A 19,097-nucleotide genomic window follows, 5' to 3' on the forward strand; every position below is an offset into this window, starting at 1 on the left:
GTGTGAAAGTCTGGGGAAATCTGAATTGGAAGAAGCTAAATTAGGAGATAAATCAAGGAAACAGACAGTAACTTTTAAGCATTTTAGTTCCAGGGCGATTTCTTAACACACACAAATCATTCTCCGGTTTAATATGAAATCCACCTGCTCCAAACCTGGACTCCAGCATCAGAAGAGCTGTTAACTGATTGGGTGACACAGTAGAAAAGGCCAAAAAGAAGAAGTCTGTGGTGAAAAGCAGCAGACTCAGCAGTCCACTAATAACAATCTCAGTCCCCTGTTTCAGAACAACTCCATTTTCCATCTCACATTGTGCACGTAGATTAATACTGGGAAGATCGCAGAGAAGATTGTCTGTGTCACCTCATCTTCAGTTTTCTCCCAGGTCCCTATCATATCTTCTTTCACTTGGGTCATTTGTCCACATGGACTGTAATTAATCAATGCTGGGAAATTCCCTCTAGAATAGTTTGTATCCCGTTTGTTACATCTTTTTTCCTCTTACATGGGAGACAGTAATCAGCCTCTTTTCTTCATCTGGGCCCCAGTTTCTCCCTGTGGATTCTATCCAGATTGCTCACCTCCTCTTTCTTACAGGTATTTGGCTCATGATGGCTGAACTTATGTGGGCTGCTCTTCATCTATTTGCACCTCTCTCTTGAGGTCCAGGCACAGAATTGGGACTCAGGACTTCTGGGTTCTCCTCCTGACTCTGGCCCAGATTCCCTGTGTGATCCTGGTTTTCTCAAGAGCTAACCAGGGATAATGACACTACTTTAGCTCTCAGGATGTTGTGAGGCCAGATCCATTAGGTGCTTGTGAAGGCCTTTGAGATTCTTAGATGGAAATCACCATAGAAATGCAAGGCATAATTGCTGAGGACAGCACGTGCCCAAGTCTCAAGGTAAGATGACTCTGTACCAGTTTCGATTCAGTTCTTCCTGCAGCCTTTAACCTCCCTAGATGCTTTGTTATTCCGTTTTCCTCCCCACGCCTGTCTGTAGTCTCATGTGTCTGGGTGATTCCTTTGGAGGAAGGCCCCTGTGCTGTTGAAAGCACCTGCTCTTTCTAGAATGGCTTCCTTTCCTCTTCCAGAGCCTTTGTCTGCCACCCCAACGTCTCTGCCTTTTCACCCAGTGCCCACATCAACTCTCACCTAGCCAAGACTCCAAATAACTTCTTCTCCTCCCTTACATCGGTCAAAAAACGCTCAGAGAAATAAATCCCGCTGAGAAGCCGAAGAAGGGCAACATACAAAAATGCCTTGTAATGGAATTCTTTGTTATGACCAGCACGTTCCTAATGTATACTTCTTAGGCCTGGTCTACATTAGCACTTATGCCTGCAAAACGTTTGTCGTTCAGGGGTGTGAAAAAAACACCCTCCTGAGTGACATAAATTTGGCCGGGATAAGTGCTTGTGTGGACTGCTCCTTTAGGTGGTTTTATTATGTCTGCAGGAGAGCTGTCTCCTGTCGACGTAGTGCGGCTACACAAGTGCTTATGCCGGCAAAACTTACATCACCGCTCGGGAGGAGGAGGGGTGTTTTTTCACACCTCTGAATGGACAAAAGTTTTGCCGGCACGAGTGCTAGTGTGGACAAGGCCTTAGTCATCATTCATAAAAAGGAGCACGGTGCAGGCTGCACAGCACATGCCCTGATTTGTTTCTTATTTCAGATCACCCTCTCTGGTGCCCTGAAAACCCCCTGCTTTGTCATTTCCAGTCCATTGTCAGGCTGAGCCCTGGGTCTACACTACAAACTTATGTCGGTATAACCATATTGCCCCGAACAATGCAGTTATACCGACTGAACTCCCGCTGTGAACGGTGCTATGTCAATGGGAGAGTGTCTCCTGTTGGCCTAGGGAGCGTCGTTGCGAAGCGCTGCAGCGGCACAGCCACACTTTATTTCGAATCGCCTCCTATAATCAATATTAAACTTCCCCTACTTCAGCACCTGCCTGCCTTTTAATTTGCACTGTCCGCTGCAGGCTTAGCCCACTGTTAGCAGGGAAGGCTTCCTCAGAGCTCACACTGGCCTCTCCAACAGGATTTCTTACATACCTTCAGCACGTTTCCACAGAGAGCTCCCTTGCTCAGAGCAGTTCACACATATGCAGTCAATCCAGTTTAAAAACCGGCAGCTCAGCTGGGCAGCCCAGGTAATATCCCAGATGGGGGAGGTTCTACTTCGAAAGGGCATCACTCTCTGCTGAACACAAACTGCTGATTAAACCCTACCCCTGTGCCCTAATTTCTCCATAACAAACCTCTCATTGTACTGCCAGCGTGTTGGGAACCCATGATGCTCTTTATAATTAACTGGCATTTAACACGCGGCTCCAGCCGGCCCCAACTAACAGGATCATGACCTCATCCAAATTGCTTAAGCCAAAGTTGATTGTATTGGCAAGGCACAAAGAGAGAGGACAGCGTGAAATTCAAGCTGACTGTATGAAAACAGGGTCAGGTCGGGTCCCAGCAGAAAACGCCCCCGAGTCTGCCTGCAGCTTACTTAGGGATTGTTTAAGAAACATGAAAACCTTATATAGCGGCAAGTTATTTTGGTGACTGCGTTGCAATGCCCCAGGACTCTCTCCCAGTTTCAAGACCTAAAGTCTAGGGGGCTAATTCTGCATTGCAATATGATCCTTTTATACAAGGGCAGCAGCGTTAAGGGGCAGGAAAGGCAGTGAGCTGACACAGGGGAACAGCCCTTGCGGTTGGGCTTTTTTAGGTGGCTTAAAGCCAAAGCTGGCTCCACGTTGCCACTTCACAGGCCCCATCACAGGGGTTGTGCTAGAGGAGGGAAAGGGCATGACCTGACTGCTCTGTACTATGGCTATTCTCTGATGATACAACAGCCTCTGAGGGCTGTTGCAGCTGACAGTACATTAGAGCAGCCTCCAGGCTGTTCTGCCTTACAACAGGAGCTGGATAGGTTCCTGGATAGTGCCAGAATACGATCAGGTGCCAAAGGTGGAGTAAAGTCATCTTTGCTCCCTCTTACGTCCCTGTTTCTGCACTGAGAGCAGCTGCGCTGGGACAGAGAACGGAGGTGCGTGTGTCTCAACAAAGTACCAGCCTTCACACGTTCCCCCACGATAAACGTATGTGTCAGGAGAGACTCCCTGGAAGGAGAGATCGTTCCTTTGATGTGGTGAGGAGAGGTTCATCCGGTCAATACGCAATCACGGCATGGTGTCGCTCTCCAGTCAGCACACAGAATACAACTCATTGGTTCCTGTTACATGACCCATGCTCAGGCCAGCACTCACTTCCAGGTAAGGGAAGATATCACAGCTCACTGGTTTCCGTCTGGTCCAGGATAGCACCGATACATAGAAAGCTGCAGCCTAATTGTTAACAATTGCCTGCACGTACACGCAGCACTGCTTGAGTGTCTAGGCTCCAGAGGCCACATTATCTACTAGGGCCAGATCCTTCATTTGTAACATCAGGGACCAATGCGCTCTGGACAAGACATGTAGCTAAACCTGGCAGCATATTGATTGCCAAAGGATTATGCCTTCAGATCTCAGGTGCCATCTTCTGACAGGTGCCATCTTCTGACTGGAGGAGGCGACTGTGTGCTGTGTTACAGACATGGACGAACTCAGAGGCCAGCTTGCGTTTGCCTAGAAGGAGTCTATGCTTGTATAATTTACCTCTTCCGCCTCTTGTCTCAATTTATAAATGACACCACCAGAGAGTCCCTTAGATGAACAATCCTTAACAACCCCTCACACGTCTTACTGGGTCTGGCTCACAGCATTTACGCCCTAAAGTCCAAGCACTCTTAAAATTCTTCAGCTCGTCACATCTCCACAGCACGTTGCCCTGATACAGCACCATTCACCTCAGGAGCTGACTGTGGAGGGGGAATCCCAACTTCCTCTGGCATCTCTCACTCTCTCTTGTTTTCAAATCCACCCCACTACATTGCTGAGAGGTTTACAAAAAACCAAACCAACAGCAGCCTCCAGGATGAGCCCTTGTATAGGACAATCGAGCACATGCAAATTCCGGGGCTCTCCTCCTAGACAGGCTGACAGCAGAAACCATCAGAGCAAGTCCCAGACCTCGGCTCCTACTGCTTGGAGATGCAAATATGACCCTCGAGTCAGACCCAGAGTCAAAGACAGATTCTTATCAGGGGCAATCTGCTGCTCCTCCATTGCCCACCTGCTGCCTCTCCCCATCCCTGGCTTCTACAGAGAGAGAGAGAGCTCCTGCCTCCCTCCCATGTGCTCGCTAACTTACTTACCTTGTCGCTTCGCCTCTCTCTCTGCTCCTGCCGAGGTCTCCTGCCTGCTTTCCACAGGTCCCCGTTCTCTTCTCCAAGCACTCAGACTTTTTATGGCTTCCCCCTTGCCCTTGGAGCCCACAGATCTTGCAAAAGAAACTCTCAGCTCTTCCTGAGTTTCTACACAAGCCTCCTGCCTACCTTGCTGGTTACCCTCGTCCCAACAGCCTGCCTCCCACTGCAGGTCAGATTACAAGATCCAGTAGCTCTTGCCTGCCAACTCCAAATGTCAAAGCCAGAGGAGAGGCGCATCTGCAGGGCAGCCTGCCTGGTGGCTCCCTGCCCACTCGAGGTGACACAGTGTGCTCCGAGCGCGCTGGAGACGGATGGCAGTGCACGGACAGCCCTCGACTCCAAGGGGGCCACAGCGCAGCCCGCGGGCCAAACACTATCCACTGGGTTCTACAAATGCAACTCGTGGCGAGACTGCAGATCCCAGCATGCACTGCTCCACCTTGGTTGCCGTGGAAGGGGACTGGGATTAGCATGCAGATTCCACAGGCCACATCTCCGTCCTGACGGCACCCAGCTCTCTCTCCTGGGCATGAGGAGCCAGTGGGGCCATGTGTGGGGAGCCCTCATTTAACAAGATTGCTTTGCTCAAGCATTTTTTCAGGGGCGTTTCCCCTAAATGGTGTCAGGCCTCAAACACTAGGGCATAAATGACACATCGGTGAAAAGATCTCTTATTGCACAAGTGCCGTGCTGCAGGGCCTATGCACTGGCCCAGGGGGAACCATATAACCTTCCGTCACATAACCTTGGGAGCATTCCATGACCTACGACACATGAAATACAGGAACAGGATGATTATCAATCACAACAGAAAAGCACATGCTGTAATTATCTGCCTTTCCGAAGGCTGATTAATGACATGGCTCTGGAGAACACACAGCAGCTCAGCTTGGCACACAGACACACTCACACCGCCCTGACAGTCCCGCGTCTGCTACTGCTCAGTAGGCAGGTTTGGCCCAAGTTCTTCTCTCCTGGATCCGGCACAGGGAGTGGGGAGCTTCCCATGGCTAGGGAAAATCCCAGACGTGCTTCTGAGCAGGGCTTTGCAGCAAACTCAGTAGAAGTCACTTCCCAAAGAGTCAATCCTAGGTACAGAGGATTTGCCATAGTAAATCAGACCATTCATCCATCCAGGCCAGCATTTCATCTGCAGCTATATTAGATAGTGCCACTTGTCCATTCATCCTCATGTCTAACCCATAGCCATGTTGGATTACACGCTGGGCCCAGTGCATGCTGGGCCAGGACCCTTTGGGAGTCCTGTATTGGGTGATGTGACAGGAATGGTAATTTCCTGCCATGTCCTTTGGAAACCTTACTGAGTTAAGTTTAAGCATCTTTGAAGTCCACTGTATTAAATGAATGGTTTATGTATTAGTGTGGGCTGGGATTGTATGTAACCTCTCAAGGGGGCAGTTGTGACAGATGTGAGACCTGGGGGTTCAAAGGACTATATTAAATGATGGACCAGACGTAAACAGACTTTTGGAATAACCAGCATTAAGTGGTTTTTCTGGAGAATATCTAGAGGGAGGAGAATGCAAATTTCCCCTCTGTGGTTTATAAGGGCTCCCAGCTGTCATCAATCTTGGGTACAGACCCACGTCCAGGGCTGGATTTAGGGCAGGAGACCCAGGCGACCACCTGGAGTGCTGGGCTTGGGGGACGGCTTTTGTTGTTAGCGACAAAAGGGAAAATAGAATGTCTGAAGTCAAATGTTTCAGGTATTTGCTTATAAATGGCACGAATAAATACAGATTTCTAGAGCGCAGTGTGCAAATGTATCATCTTATGACAGGGATAAATCATGCATGCAAATCGTGCATCAAAATCATGAAATGGGCTACAAATGTAATAAAAAATAAGGTATGCAAAAGTTTGACAAATGGGGGAGGGCACTGAAGATGTTCATCACCTGGGGAGCTATTTGGTCTGCCCACGTCTCTCTCCTTCACGACGGGGAGCTTTCCAGGTTGCACGGTTCCCTGCCTACGCTGTGATAGCCCCAGCAAGACAGAGCACTTAAGACTTTGCTTTCTCTCCACTGGTTACAGACACTGTAGTTACTCATAGTTACCAGGTACCACCCAGCTCTTCCTAAGCAAGCACATTTATTCTTAAGGTGAAAGCAGTGCAGAGGACACCTATTACAAACAATCAAAAGAACCTACCTGCATGCTAAGCGGCTTACCAGAGGTCACTTTGAGCTCTGGTATGTGTCAGTCCTGCAAAACCCACAGCTGGGTTTTTTTCCCCTGAGGTTACAAGTTCATATCTGCCTCGGACTCAGAACCAGAACAGCTGGGAATAGTTCAGTCTTTCCTTGCTTGGACCTTTGATCTTGGCCTTGCGTAACAGGTGATCAGCAGACAACGGTCCTCTCCTCCAAGTGCAGCTTCAAAAGGCACAGTGGGAGGTGGGGAATTTGGATCCACCTCCCCCTAGACAGTCCCCAGCAAAACCACTGAACAGTTTTTGTTCCTAAAGCCCATTCTCACCTGGCCCATGGTTCAATGGGTCTCCCATTGGTCACATCTCCCCCCTCAAGAGATTACGTACAATCCCGTTCCCCGATAACACATAAACCATTCACTTAATGCAATGGACCCAAAGAAACTTCAACTTCATTCACTAAAGTCTCCCAAGGGTTTGGCAGGAAATGGGCCCATCTGTCACCCTGCTCACGTTGCATCTTTAAAACGGAGTCTGAATATATTATTTCTCGTTACCACTTGCCTCATGAAAGCTCTGAGAAGCCCCAGTCATGGCTCAGGAACCCATTGTAGTAGATGCTGCACAAACACAGAATAAAAAGACAGTCCCAGCTCCAACAAGCTGCCAGGCTATATAGTTTCACCAGCTTCCCTGTACTGTGGAATCATGGCTTTCTGGACAGCTAACAAACTCTTCTTGAAGAACTCCGGATTTCCATTCAGATTTTTCTGTCTACATTTTTCTTCCCAATCAATTAATTTCCCTGTCACTATAGACTATCACCAGATGCACAGCGGTCTGGGAATACAACACAGCTCGGAGCTTTCAGTCTTAACCAAGACAGACGTTCCCAGTACTTAAAATCAGCTCTGTCAAACCTTCCGACCCAGTGACAAGAATCTGGGAGCCAAGGGGCAAGCACAACCATGCAGCTCCCCTTCACCTCCCTGGATGTAGGTGGCTTGTGGCAATGATCCTTCCCCACTGAACTGTCTGCACTTCACATGCTCCTCTTCTGCAGGAGACCGAGAGGAAGAGAGGGAGATTAAATAGAGGGGATGGAAGGAGAAAGTAGGACCATGACAGTCAGACTGAGTGAGATTAGGGGAGAGACATAGAAAAGAGGGAGAGAGAGAGAGAGAGAGCGAGGATGGAGTGGAGGGACAGACAGACACAGAGTGGGGAGATATGGAGAAGAGCAGGCAGACAGTGAGCAGGGCAGGCGGGAGGAATGGGAAGGGGCAGGCTGTTTTCATGTTTAAATACCATCGGCTCATGAGCAGCCCTGCAGAGAGGAGCACCAAGCGCTAGGGTGACGCGTAGTTTCACAGGGTTGAATTTAACAGATTGACAGGCCAGACTGACAGACAGATGACAATGTCAGGGACAGACTGGGAAAGGCGCAGAGACTCTATTTCGATTCAATCTCATCACCTTATTTGTCCAGCGCCCACTTTTGGCCATGGCGAGGATGATGCTTTGGAGGTGTTGAGTCTAACTCTTAAAGGCCCCTTCCCACCCTCTGGGCACGTGCGTACATGCACACGCGCACACACACACGCACGCACACGCACGCACACACACACTTTTCTTCATAGACGTGTATGTTACTGAAGCATGCTGTCAAGCTAAATGGTATCACTCAGCCATAACTTCAATTCTGGGTCTGGTTGGGTGCGACGATCACAGAAGGGAATTCTCTAGTGGAAAGAGCATTTAACGGAAGATACCGGGGTGCCCCTGCCTCTGAGAATACCCCAGACGGGGTGGGGGAAAGAGTGGGGGAGTTTTTTGACCCTGTATTTTGCAAGAACAAGCTTGCAGCTATAGTGTTGGACATCGTCTGGGAACGTGGGTGGGGGAAAGGAGTGAGAGGCTTTGGAAGCAAGCTCACTGGACTCCTGCCTAGTGCCTGGAGAACAATGATCAGAGTGTAGACCCTGGATGGAAGGAGAGTGGAACATCAGCGTTCCAGGGACCGCTCCATTCTCTGTTAGTTTCAGCTCTGGTTAGCATCAATCCAGGGCTCAATGCATTTTTTTAAGACCTGTCCACAGCGGTTGCATTTGAAGTTTTCTTGCTATGTCATGATCCTGGGAGCAGCCAGTGAAGAAAGCAAATGATATTACAGGGTGAAATAACGCTTGACGTTGCCTCATAAACCTTCATCCCCAACAGCCAGCTTCCAGTCTGAGCCACCAATCCTTTGCCACCGCAATCTCCCAGCGGTGGGGCAAGCTGGGGACATCTTCCCAGACCATCTCTGACCAGCATGGAGAGTGGATCCCAGCTCCATGACAATCTGGTCAGCCATGGGGGAACAAAGCCCGGTGGTGTGCAGAAAAGCAGGCACCCTGCCTCAGTTTCCTCTTTTCTCAGGGCTCCTTAATAACCCCCCCCAGTCTTTCTCGTGGCTAATGCCACGCCTGTCTGGGGCTGGTTTAATAAGAGAAACAGGTGGAAAAAAGTTCCCAAATAAAGTCCATCACTGCAAGACAAAAGTTCCTACGCAAACTCTGGTGTCTTCGGCCACATCCAGGGCTCCTCTGCTTTCCCAGTCTGCTCTTCATGAAGCCACCTCTTCCGCCCTTGCTAGCCAGCCTCAGCCCTCTAGCTTCTTGGCCCAACCCTCCTCCCAGTCTCCCTGCAGCTCTGCCACCACTGCCTCCATGGCTTCCTCTTTTATAAGGACCAGGTGCCTTCCCTTATGCCCAACTGGGCGGCAGATAATCAGACGCAGGTTCACTGGATCCCCCTCCCTCTTGAAGGGGCCAGTCACCCTGTGACAGTAAAATTTTAATGTGCTCCCTAAGTCCCTGCTGTGCGTTCAGCTGGCAACAGCATTATTCTCTACTTCCTGTTGCTGTGCATGGTTAAATAACAGCTGTGTTTCACCCCAGAAGGGACTGCATTTCACTAGCAGTTCCAAAATACTGTACACATGGTGAACCATCAGGTAGCAAAGGACCCAACTGGATGAAATAATAATTGGTATTTAAATCCTGTACAATAAAGGAGAAGCTGCTAAAGCTCTTGCAACCCTCAGCTCCTTGGAGATCCCTCTCTTTTTTGCTTGCTTCGACCCTTCAGCCTTGAAGCTTCATCTCAGTCTAGGGGCTACTCCCTGTGGCACTTGTCAGGGCCATTCTTTCATCAGCCAGGAGGGGACTGAGCTAAGCCCCAGTGCTTTTTGGCTCCTCTTGTCCTGTGTGTGGGGCAGGAACAGACTGGGATGGAGGGAAAATGCAGCATCTAGCCGCCTGTGCTTTCTCTGTGTTCTAATGCAGCCAGAGTCCTGTCCTGCCCCCAGTCTAAGTCACAGCATCCTCAGGGCAGCCATAGTTTTGCTCTGTTTCCCAGGACCCCCCTAGGAAATACAGAATAGCTGTAGTACAGTGCGCTCAGACCCTTCTTTTTCCCCACGCTTTTATGCCACCCTAGAGGTGTAACGGGGCCTTAGTGTTGGTGAGATTCGAGCCCCCGGGGGTGAAGTGCGAAGTGCATGGCGGTGCGGAGGGCTAGCCCCAGCCGACCGGACTGGCTCAGGAAGGAAGTCTGGACTAATGAATGGGGCACCGCTTAACATGCACGAACGGTTTCATTCCATCCAAATCTTCTACATGCAGAACGCGTTTTACCCTGCTCCATAGTGTGAGGTCAAGAGGTCACGCCATGAAATTCAGGGCTGGTAAATTTAGAACAAATGAAAGGACTTCTCCACACAGAGCGCACTCGACCTGTGGATCGTGCTACCCCAAGGGGCCACAGAGTCCAATACTGTGGCTGCATTTCCCAAGGACTGGGGACATTTATGAGCAATGTTATTGACAGCGAGACACGCCAGGATCAGTAACCAGATCTCAAGCTTCAGGGCATTAGCAGGTGGCTGGAGGGTCAGGAAGGAATATTCCCTCCCATGTGCCACCTTGCACAATTCGCTCTGGGCCTCAGGGGTCATTTCAAAGCATTCATTGCAGGATGCAGGACATTAGACTTAAATAAATCACTGAGTTGATCTGGTCTGAAGAGTCCTCTGTTCCTTTAAGACAGGCTCTGCATGTGCCTTTAGTATTATCAGTAAATCACAGTCACAGAGCAGTGCTGGCGCAGAAGCGGCCATGGGATCCTTTGTGCCTGAAACGCCTGAAGGGCAGCTTGGGCCTATTCAATTTAAAGTACTAAAAAAAAAAAAAGAATCCAGTCACCACTACGCCAACACCCGCCCCCAGAAGCAACGACAGGGGTGGGTGCAGAAGGCAAATCAGCAAAGAATTGCCTCCTGACTCTTAAGACTGGTCATCTCCTTCCCGGCATAAATCCGGCACTCCGGTGACCAGGGGCTACCAGGTTACCAGGTTACCAGGATTTAAAATGTGCCATAACTGAGCTAAGCATCAATTCTTCAGTCGAGTCCTCGCCTTGTCTCAGCCCCTGACTGGGATAAATCACTGGCAAGAGTCTTCTTAGTAATTAAGAAGGCATATACTTTGAGGACCCAGACTAAGGCATTGTGTGATTAAAGCACCATGTGGGACAGAAGAAAAAGAGGAGGAAGAGAATAGCGGGTTTTGAATTGGACTGTTATAGAGGGAAAGGGTCAGATGCAAAATTCTGATCAGGATCCAGGATTGGAGGGTTTCAGATCAGAGGGTCTATATTTCTTTGAGACTATCCCCCACATGGTCAGATGTTAAAGGCCTTTCGGTCCCTTACCCAGCCACGCCTGGATTGCTGGCCGCGGTTTGGACAGGGCCCTGCACTCAGTCTGTGGCACGGTGGAAAGATGCAGATTGAGAAGGCGACTGGTGCTCCCGCCTTGAAACAAACCATGCATCTCTGGAGCCTGTCCCATTGCACCTGATGTTCATAACTCCACTGAGAACGAGGCAGGCCCCTGCAGATGTGCCTTGTGCCAGGCAGGGGCCAGCCCGGGGATTGGAAACCTTTTCAAAGGAGAGAGACACGCTGCAGCCAGCGGCAGCAGATTTATCACAGAGCTGACCAAACGCGCTGTGCCTTTTTACTTACTCCCAACATCCTGAGGTGGCGGCGGGTCCCCAGCTTCCAGCAATTCAATCCAGCCCCTGCATTACCACAAAGCTCTGAGCCTACTCTGCAGAAAGCAGATTTACTTGGCCTCATTCACTTCACATGCTCTCCAATTTTCTCCTAATGCACGCTCCTCTTCTCCCCCCTTTCATGTACCATACCGGCAGCTCCACCAACTACTGTAATCAGAGGAGCTGTAGGAAGAGGTTGCAGCAGCCTGAGGGGGACCTCTGCACGCTACTCCAAGCCCACGGGCAGTGCTGAATTTGTGCCAGGCTGAGCCCCAGCACCTCTAGGCTTGGCAGTTCATAGCCCTGGACCCTCTGGGCTTGCACTCGTCAGTTATGACAGTAAAAAAAAAAATTGCTTGAGCCCCGGCACCTCTTTTATTAGAAATTAAGCACTGCCCAGGGGACATCCACGGCAGTGACAATCATAGCAGCATAGGTCCATCGCATGCCTGATACAAATCACTCTCGGTCTTCCCAGGCAATTCCCATTGACTATAAGGGGCGTGTGCCTGGGGGGTGAAATACGACAACATCTACAGATACCGGAAGGGTTCAAAGCCCACAGAGGCCAGGAAAGTGCGTGTGGGGGGAACATGAGGAAGTCCAAATTTGGGCTGCATAATACCTCTCTGTTACCCAGCACTTTACAAAGGAGGTATGTACCATTATCTCTGTTTACACATGGGGAAACTGAGGCACAGAGTGGTGACTTATCTAAGGTCACTTGGCAGACCAGTAGCAAAGCTGGGACTAGAATCCAGGTCTCCTGAGTCCAAGTCCAATGCTCTATCTACTAGGCAACACTGCCTCCCATTAGGCCTCAGAAGAGAGCTGGTGCTTGGACAGCTCTGCAGCGGGCCCACTGGATTGTTCACTTAATCCATTGATAAGAATCATGCCCGCACAGTGAGGTCTACTTGAGTATGGAAGAGTCTCCCAAGTGAAAGGGTGCAACCCTGTTACGTAAGGCATTTAAAACTGGTCTGGGCAAAGCCCTAGAAAATACACTGCATGAAAAAACCTTGCTCTGGCCCCACTCACTCCTAACTGCGAAGCTTCTAGGACCCCAGCTCTGGGTTGGGACTTAGGTTTACAGTCGGCATGAAAAGAAACCGCACGGACTTCTGAGACGGGAAGCAGGGTTTGCCAGTGGCCACTCCCAGCCGCTTGCCTGGAGGACAAACGTTTTTGCGTTCCAACATCGTAACAATGGCCACTAAGCCATCTTGCCCCAAGCCAAGAATCATGTCGCGGGCAAGACCCAGGGTGATGATACTGGAAGCCCACCTGGCAAGAAGCAGCAACGTGGCACTGAAACTGGGACAGAGTCAAACCAAATTACAGGTGGTGAAAACTCTCTCTCTGTATCTGGACATTTACACCGCGCTCATCACCAGCTACAGACCAGGTCAGGCTCCATACAACCAGCCCCACGAGCTCTCCACTGCTTTGTAACCGAACAAGAAGCCTAGGAGATGCTTAATTTCACACGACAAGCATCAGGTGATTGCTGAGCTCTGCAATTCAAGGAGTCCACGAGGAAAGCTAACGTAATCGCGCTCCTATCATGGGGAGTGTCAGAAAAACGCAACCCAGAGCCCCTGCAAACCAGCCACTCACTCACCGTTCTGCAGCTCTGAGTCCGTACCAACATTTGAGTCCGTTGTGGCGCCTGGTGCTGGGAAGCTTTAAATGGCAAAAGTTTCTGCGCAGCAGGTCAGTGATCCTCTGGATAAAGCAAGAGACAAAAAAAATAAAAATAAAAAATAAAAATCATGCACTACAGCATCAAAATGTGGGGATTCTGAACAGACTTCTTGGATTATCAGGCACTGAGGTCACTACATTTGCCACTGGAAAGGTAATTTCCCCTTGAAATGCAAAAAGGTTTTGGACATCTGACCCAGGCCCTCTCAGGGCTGACCATTATGAGTTTACTAATAACAAGCCTGTTTCATAGCATTTTCTACCCTGAAGGATCCATTGCAAACAGAAGGGTGACTGGGCCCAGCACTAAACGGCTGCCACCTCTGAGTGGAATGCATCAGCTGTTTAGCAGCACACAGCAACACTACATGAGAGTTAGGGGTGGGGAGCGAAGAGGTTGTTTATATCCACTGAGGCTGGGAGGTGGAAATGGAAGGAGGCAGGGTGCAATTGCCCACATTGAGGTTTTGGCCTTGGTGCTGGGGCTAGACCCCCGCTTCAGCCACAAATGTTCCATGACATCTAGCCAGGACCTTGCAATTTATATCGCGTCTGAAGGATGGCCTCGCTTGCCTGTATCAAGCTATGGCAACACTGACTAAGAAGGAAGATCGCTTCCCACCCAACCAACCCACCCATTTCCTGGAGCCCAGTTCCTGCAGCTTCCATCCAGGTTCTCATCCAGTCTAAATTTGCTGAGAGTGCAAGAGCAGACTGGCCCACTTTAATCGCAGTGGTCCTTTCTGGCCGTAGAAGATATGCATTTACCTTCTGTAGTGCAATCTCAAGGGCTGCATGTTAGGAAGACCCTTCATGCAATATGCAGGCAAAACATTGGTACAGCTTTGCCACCGTATTTATTAATTCACTGGATTAATCTCAAACTCAGTTCGCATCTAAAAAAATAAAATGTCTTCTTTCCAATGAATCTCTCCCTTCTTTGGATGGGGAGTCCAGCTAGTGTCAATTTATATATTATAAATGGTTCCAAACCTAAGGCCCGGTCTAGGCTGCATCTCTGCAGTGATATTATACTGCTCTGAACTTTCACGCGGCTGTTTTATTCAGGCTGTGATTGAAAAACGGTGACCTCGTTTTGGCATGTTGGGCCAGGGAGCTGGGAAATCACACACCCCTTCTAGGAGCTAGATTCAGGAATCATCTCCAAGCCCCATCAATCCTTCCTCTCAGATTTGCAGCCTATTGCCAGGAGGAGCATTCAGGAGGACAGAAACATACAAGATGGATAAAAAGAAAAGGATCTACCCTGGGATTGATGACAGCCTGATAACAGAAGCCCCAACAGCAGTTAGCTAAATCTGAGCCTCCTCCTTTGCTGATCTAGATCCATAGGGGATTCGTAACTGAACGAGAGAGAAGCTGAAACCGAGATCTGAAGATAAAGTCTATAGAACTAGCTGCATGCCGGGTTTTTTTTTTCTGCAAGTAAATTTAGTACTGGTGAAAGGCGCCAGATTGGCAGCCCTGCAGAGAGAAGGCCTGGTTCATCTTGAGGACACGGACGGGTCAAATTGGCGGTGACTTTGGGGGTTTTCCATCTCCCTTTGCAGCACGGGGGGAGGGTCGCTTGCCAAGATCATCTGGCCACGTCCACTTCATCCGTTCCCTGCCACTGGGGCACCTTGGTCCCTCCTATTCTTTGCCTGTGGCACACAGGAGTCCAGTCTCCTGAGGGCTGTAATCCTTTGGTCTAATTCCGGTTGTTGGGCTAGTGAGCGGGTAGCGGGCTGGGGTTGGTGGCTCGTGATATACAGGAGGTCAGACTAGCTGAGCAGATGGTGCCTTCTGACCTTGAGCTCCGTGACAACACGAGCACCTGACAGTGCCCGGCGGGGCACACTTCCCATCTGTCTCGACACGGGATTCGCTTTCCATGGGCCATTCAATCCTTGCGTGGAAACCACCACCAAGCTATTCCAGCTGCAATGCAGGCCTGCAACAACCCAACAGAGAACCACTGGATTTCCCAGTCACGCTCCTGACCGCCCTCTGCTGAGCTGGGCCACTCCAGACCTTGCCTTCCTCCTGCCGGCAGAATTGTGTCTCTTCCACGGCCTGTGCTTTGGCTGAAGGATGGGGCCCATTTTATTATACTCTAAATGAGGGCCACGACGCTAACTAGTCCTGACTTCTGCAACTATCTGGGACTCCTGCCTGGCTGGGGAGATCTGCTAGGCAATCAGATCCTTCTTGCAGCACAGGGTATTAGAAAGCAGCCTATTCCCACAGCCTGCCTGCGTTTCATATATATTAGCTACCCACCTGAAAACTGTCTCTCTCACGTCTCACTCAGCCGCTTGCTCCTGGAACAATGAGCCGGAGGTGGCAAAACATTACGCACCCCGTAATCAGCGCTGTGGCAGGCTCCATTATACTCCCAGAATCGTGACTTCTGCCTTCTCCCCTCTGTGGGCTGCACTTTCAAACACAACCCAGGACAGCCTGCTCCCCGAGCGTCCCACTGGCAGGCTTTTTAAAATGACGGCCTATGGTGCTGGGGGAGCAGTAAGGAAAATAGCAGGGGAAGGAAGGCAGAGGGGGGGGGAAAAAAATCAGAGGTTTTTTGTCAAAGGGATGGGAACTGAAGTGTGTCAGCTTCCATCCATCCTGGTGTATGCCAGGCCCACCCCTGTCCTCGCCGGGTGTTGTCAGAGCTACCAAGATCTGCAAAAAAAGAGTCAACATTCATGTACTCAACGCTGTGCAACATACCAGGAAAGACAATCCTGCCCTACTTCTGACACAATGGACTCCAAGGGCTCCCTCGGGGCAAGCGTTCTGCTGCCGTGGTGCTGGGAGCCATACGAACACACTGACAGATAGACAAAGCACATCCGTGCTCGCTACAACTCCCACGGCCACTGGCTTGACTGCCACAATATTGCCCTCAGCTTCGTTTTAATTCCATATCATGGAGATGCACCAGTGGGCAAATTCTCTGCTGGAGTTCACTTCACTGAAGTCAATGTGACAGACACACGTGCTTAAAATTAAGCACATGCTTAAGTGCTTTGCTGAACTGGGACCTCCTGCTCTACCACAAATGCTGCTGTATGAAGTTCCTGCATAGCAAATTCACATGGAGATTAGCTGGGGGAAAAAGAACTGTCATTTAAAATTCTCCACCTGGGACAGTATTGACAGATAAATCTTTCTTGTGTGGCTGACTTGCCCAAGATCACCCTTCCTGGGACAGGGGAGCAGCACCAGGAATCAGCGGCTGGACCCCCTCCACCATGGCCTCTCTCCGACCTCATTGTCTCAAATCGTCTATAGCAGGGATTAGGAGGCCTAGTTGGACTCCAGGGGAGGATGAGAATCTCCACCCATGCTCAACTCACAGAAATTCTCAGACAAAAGCTTTGTTAATCTCAAATTCTATATGTTAAGTGACATCAAAAATACAAACCAAGAATGTTATAGTTCAGGAAGCCCAAACGTTAAAAAGTATGGAGATTATTAGTTAAAGTCATTCAGAAAAGATCCCAGTCCCTTAAAGTTCATATAGTTTCTCTCTCTCTCTCTCTCAAAAAAGAGACATAGATAAACGAGCCATTAGATATTCCCCAACCAACCTTAACTCTGACCCTGTTGTCTTCATGCTCAGTTCGTGTGATACAGTAGATGAATGATCTGTCTAATAACTATGATCTGATACCAAATGCCAGGGTTTTTATAAGGAGAATGAATAAATCAAAAACAGTTTGCAGTTTGAGGCACTATATATTTTACAGCATAGATGTGAGACTATACATTTCAGTTACATGTCACTGATAGATACAAAACAGCATGGCTTCCGTACTGTCTAAATAATGGGATAATTGAAACATATATGTGATTGGAATGCGTGTGTGGGTTACACCTCACAGCCTATTGTTTAAGTTTTTCGTGGCATGACAGTTATAGTCATGTATGTTGGTGTTGTAACTGCTGAGAGGTTTCTGAATCTTTTCAGCCTAAAAAGTAAGTAAAACTGGACATGAGACGGACAGTTTTTTGATAGTTCAGATCAGAGTTAAGGCTGTTTTGGGAATGTCTAATGCAAACATTAACGTGCAGCATTAGCAAACTAAACACCTGCATATTTTGCTCTTCTCCACCAAAAAACAAATCTCAGTGAAAATCACGGAACATTCAAAACAGTAAATTCCCGCTGTTTTCTACCTAGATTGCAAGTTCTCTGGGGCAGTGACCTTGTCTTCAGACCCCACTGCAAAGAGCTTAACACACAGTTAGCAGTAGGATACCACCACACTTATATTTTTACAAGAACATCTGAATTTAAGTGTATTAGACTCTCCATATCCATTAGTTTAACTGATCACGTCCATACATTTGAATGATTTGGGTCCCTTAACTGTAATGTTCTTGGTAGGTATTTTTGGTAACTCATGTCTCCTAGCAACCTTAACTTCAAGTTGACTAAGTTTGTTGTCTGGAAATCTATTCTAATTTCTGCTACCTTTGAAATGGGACACACAAGCAAGCACTTTAACATAGGGATTGAAAAGGGTTATCTGTGGCTTCCACATATTGATCCTTCAGATCTGTTGCTGAATTGTTATTTATTATCTAATAATAGGCCAGGTCTACACTACAAACATACATCGGTATAAGTGTGAAAAATCCACACCCCTGAGTGACACAGTTGTAGTGACCTAACTGCCGGTATAGACACCCCTATGTCGATAGGACGGCTTCTCCTGTCAACATAGCTACGGCATCTCCCGGAGGTGGATTAGCATCGTCACTGAAGTGCTGCAGTGGTAGCTGCAGCATTTGATACTTCCCTTAAGTACTTATTGTGAGAGGGATGGGAATTGCCTGCAATATCCTTGAAAAAGCTGATTGTATGAAGTTTATGTATTATTGTGGGTCAGGATTGTATGTAAGCTCTTTAGGAGGGAGATGTGATGGGAGCTCTAGGGGTCAAAGGACTAGACTGAAAACATGCCAGACAGCAATAGACTTTGGGGATAATAAATGTGAAGTGCATTTCCTGGGAAGTACCCAGGGGGAAGTGAATGTAATTTGTAAAATTAAATGTAAAAACCCAGCCTTTTGAAGCTCTGCCCTGAGGAGCGGGTCATTGTCTGTTGACTGGAAACAAGACCAAAGGCCTGAACTGTTTAAAGAAACAGCTGAACTGCCCAGGCTGGGTTCCCTTGGTGGACCACAAGCGGGTAACACAGGTGCAGTTGCCCTGACCTGTGACACTTGTATCCCCTACTACTGTAATATCAGAGAACCTTGTCATCTTTAATCTACTTCAGCGAGGCAGGGAAGGGCTTTTATCCCCACTGTACAGATGGGAAACTGAGGCCCAGGGAGACTAAGGGACTTAGGCACCACAGTCTGGGGTACTGAACCCTGTAAGTGCCTAAATGCACTTGGTGCCTACCTAGGTTTTTCAGGGTAAACGTTTCCTCGGCTCCTGTGTTCCTGCCTCTGCCTAAGCCTCAGAGTGAGTGAAGACAGCAGGGAAAGACGGGAGTTTGGCCAAGTCTCAGAGCCTGGGGCAATTGACTCAGGGTTGCGGGGACTCAGGCTGTGGGGCTAAAAATAGCAGTGTGGCCATTCCCCCAACTCACTTCTTGTGGGCATCGTGAAAAGTGCCGACTGGGAGGCGCTTGAATGAGGACAGAGAGGCCATGACGATGGCACAGAAGAAGGCTCAGAGTTTGGAGCAGGAGCTGATTCTATGGCATCAAGTCTGGGGTCAGTGGTAGAGCATGGGGGGTGTGGAATATACTCAGAGAAGGAGACGG

General features: G+C 49.1%; 1 long non-coding RNA gene across 1 annotated transcript in view; it reads right to left on the reverse strand.

Moving 5' to 3' along the window:
- Positions 1 to 4,917: 4,917 nt before the first annotated feature.
- Positions 4,918 to 19,097, reverse strand: part of LOC137157156 (uncharacterized) — a 29,539-nt gene continuing 15,359 nt past the window's right edge. The window contains exons 2-3 of the long non-coding RNA XR_010921009.1: positions 13,226 to 13,329; positions 4,918 to 5,412 (exon numbers count right to left, since the gene is read on the reverse strand). This is a non-coding gene — a long non-coding RNA (uncharacterized lncRNA). The remainder of the gene's footprint in view (positions 5,413 to 13,225; positions 13,330 to 19,097) is intronic.

This window comes from Emydura macquarii, unplaced genomic scaffold (assembly GCF_026122565.2).
Source record: "Emydura macquarii macquarii isolate MOO-44397 ecotype Brisbane River unplaced genomic scaffold, CSIRO-AGI_Emac_v2 contig_306, whole genome shotgun sequence".
NCBI lineage: Eukaryota > Metazoa > Chordata > Testudines > Chelidae > Emydura > Emydura macquarii.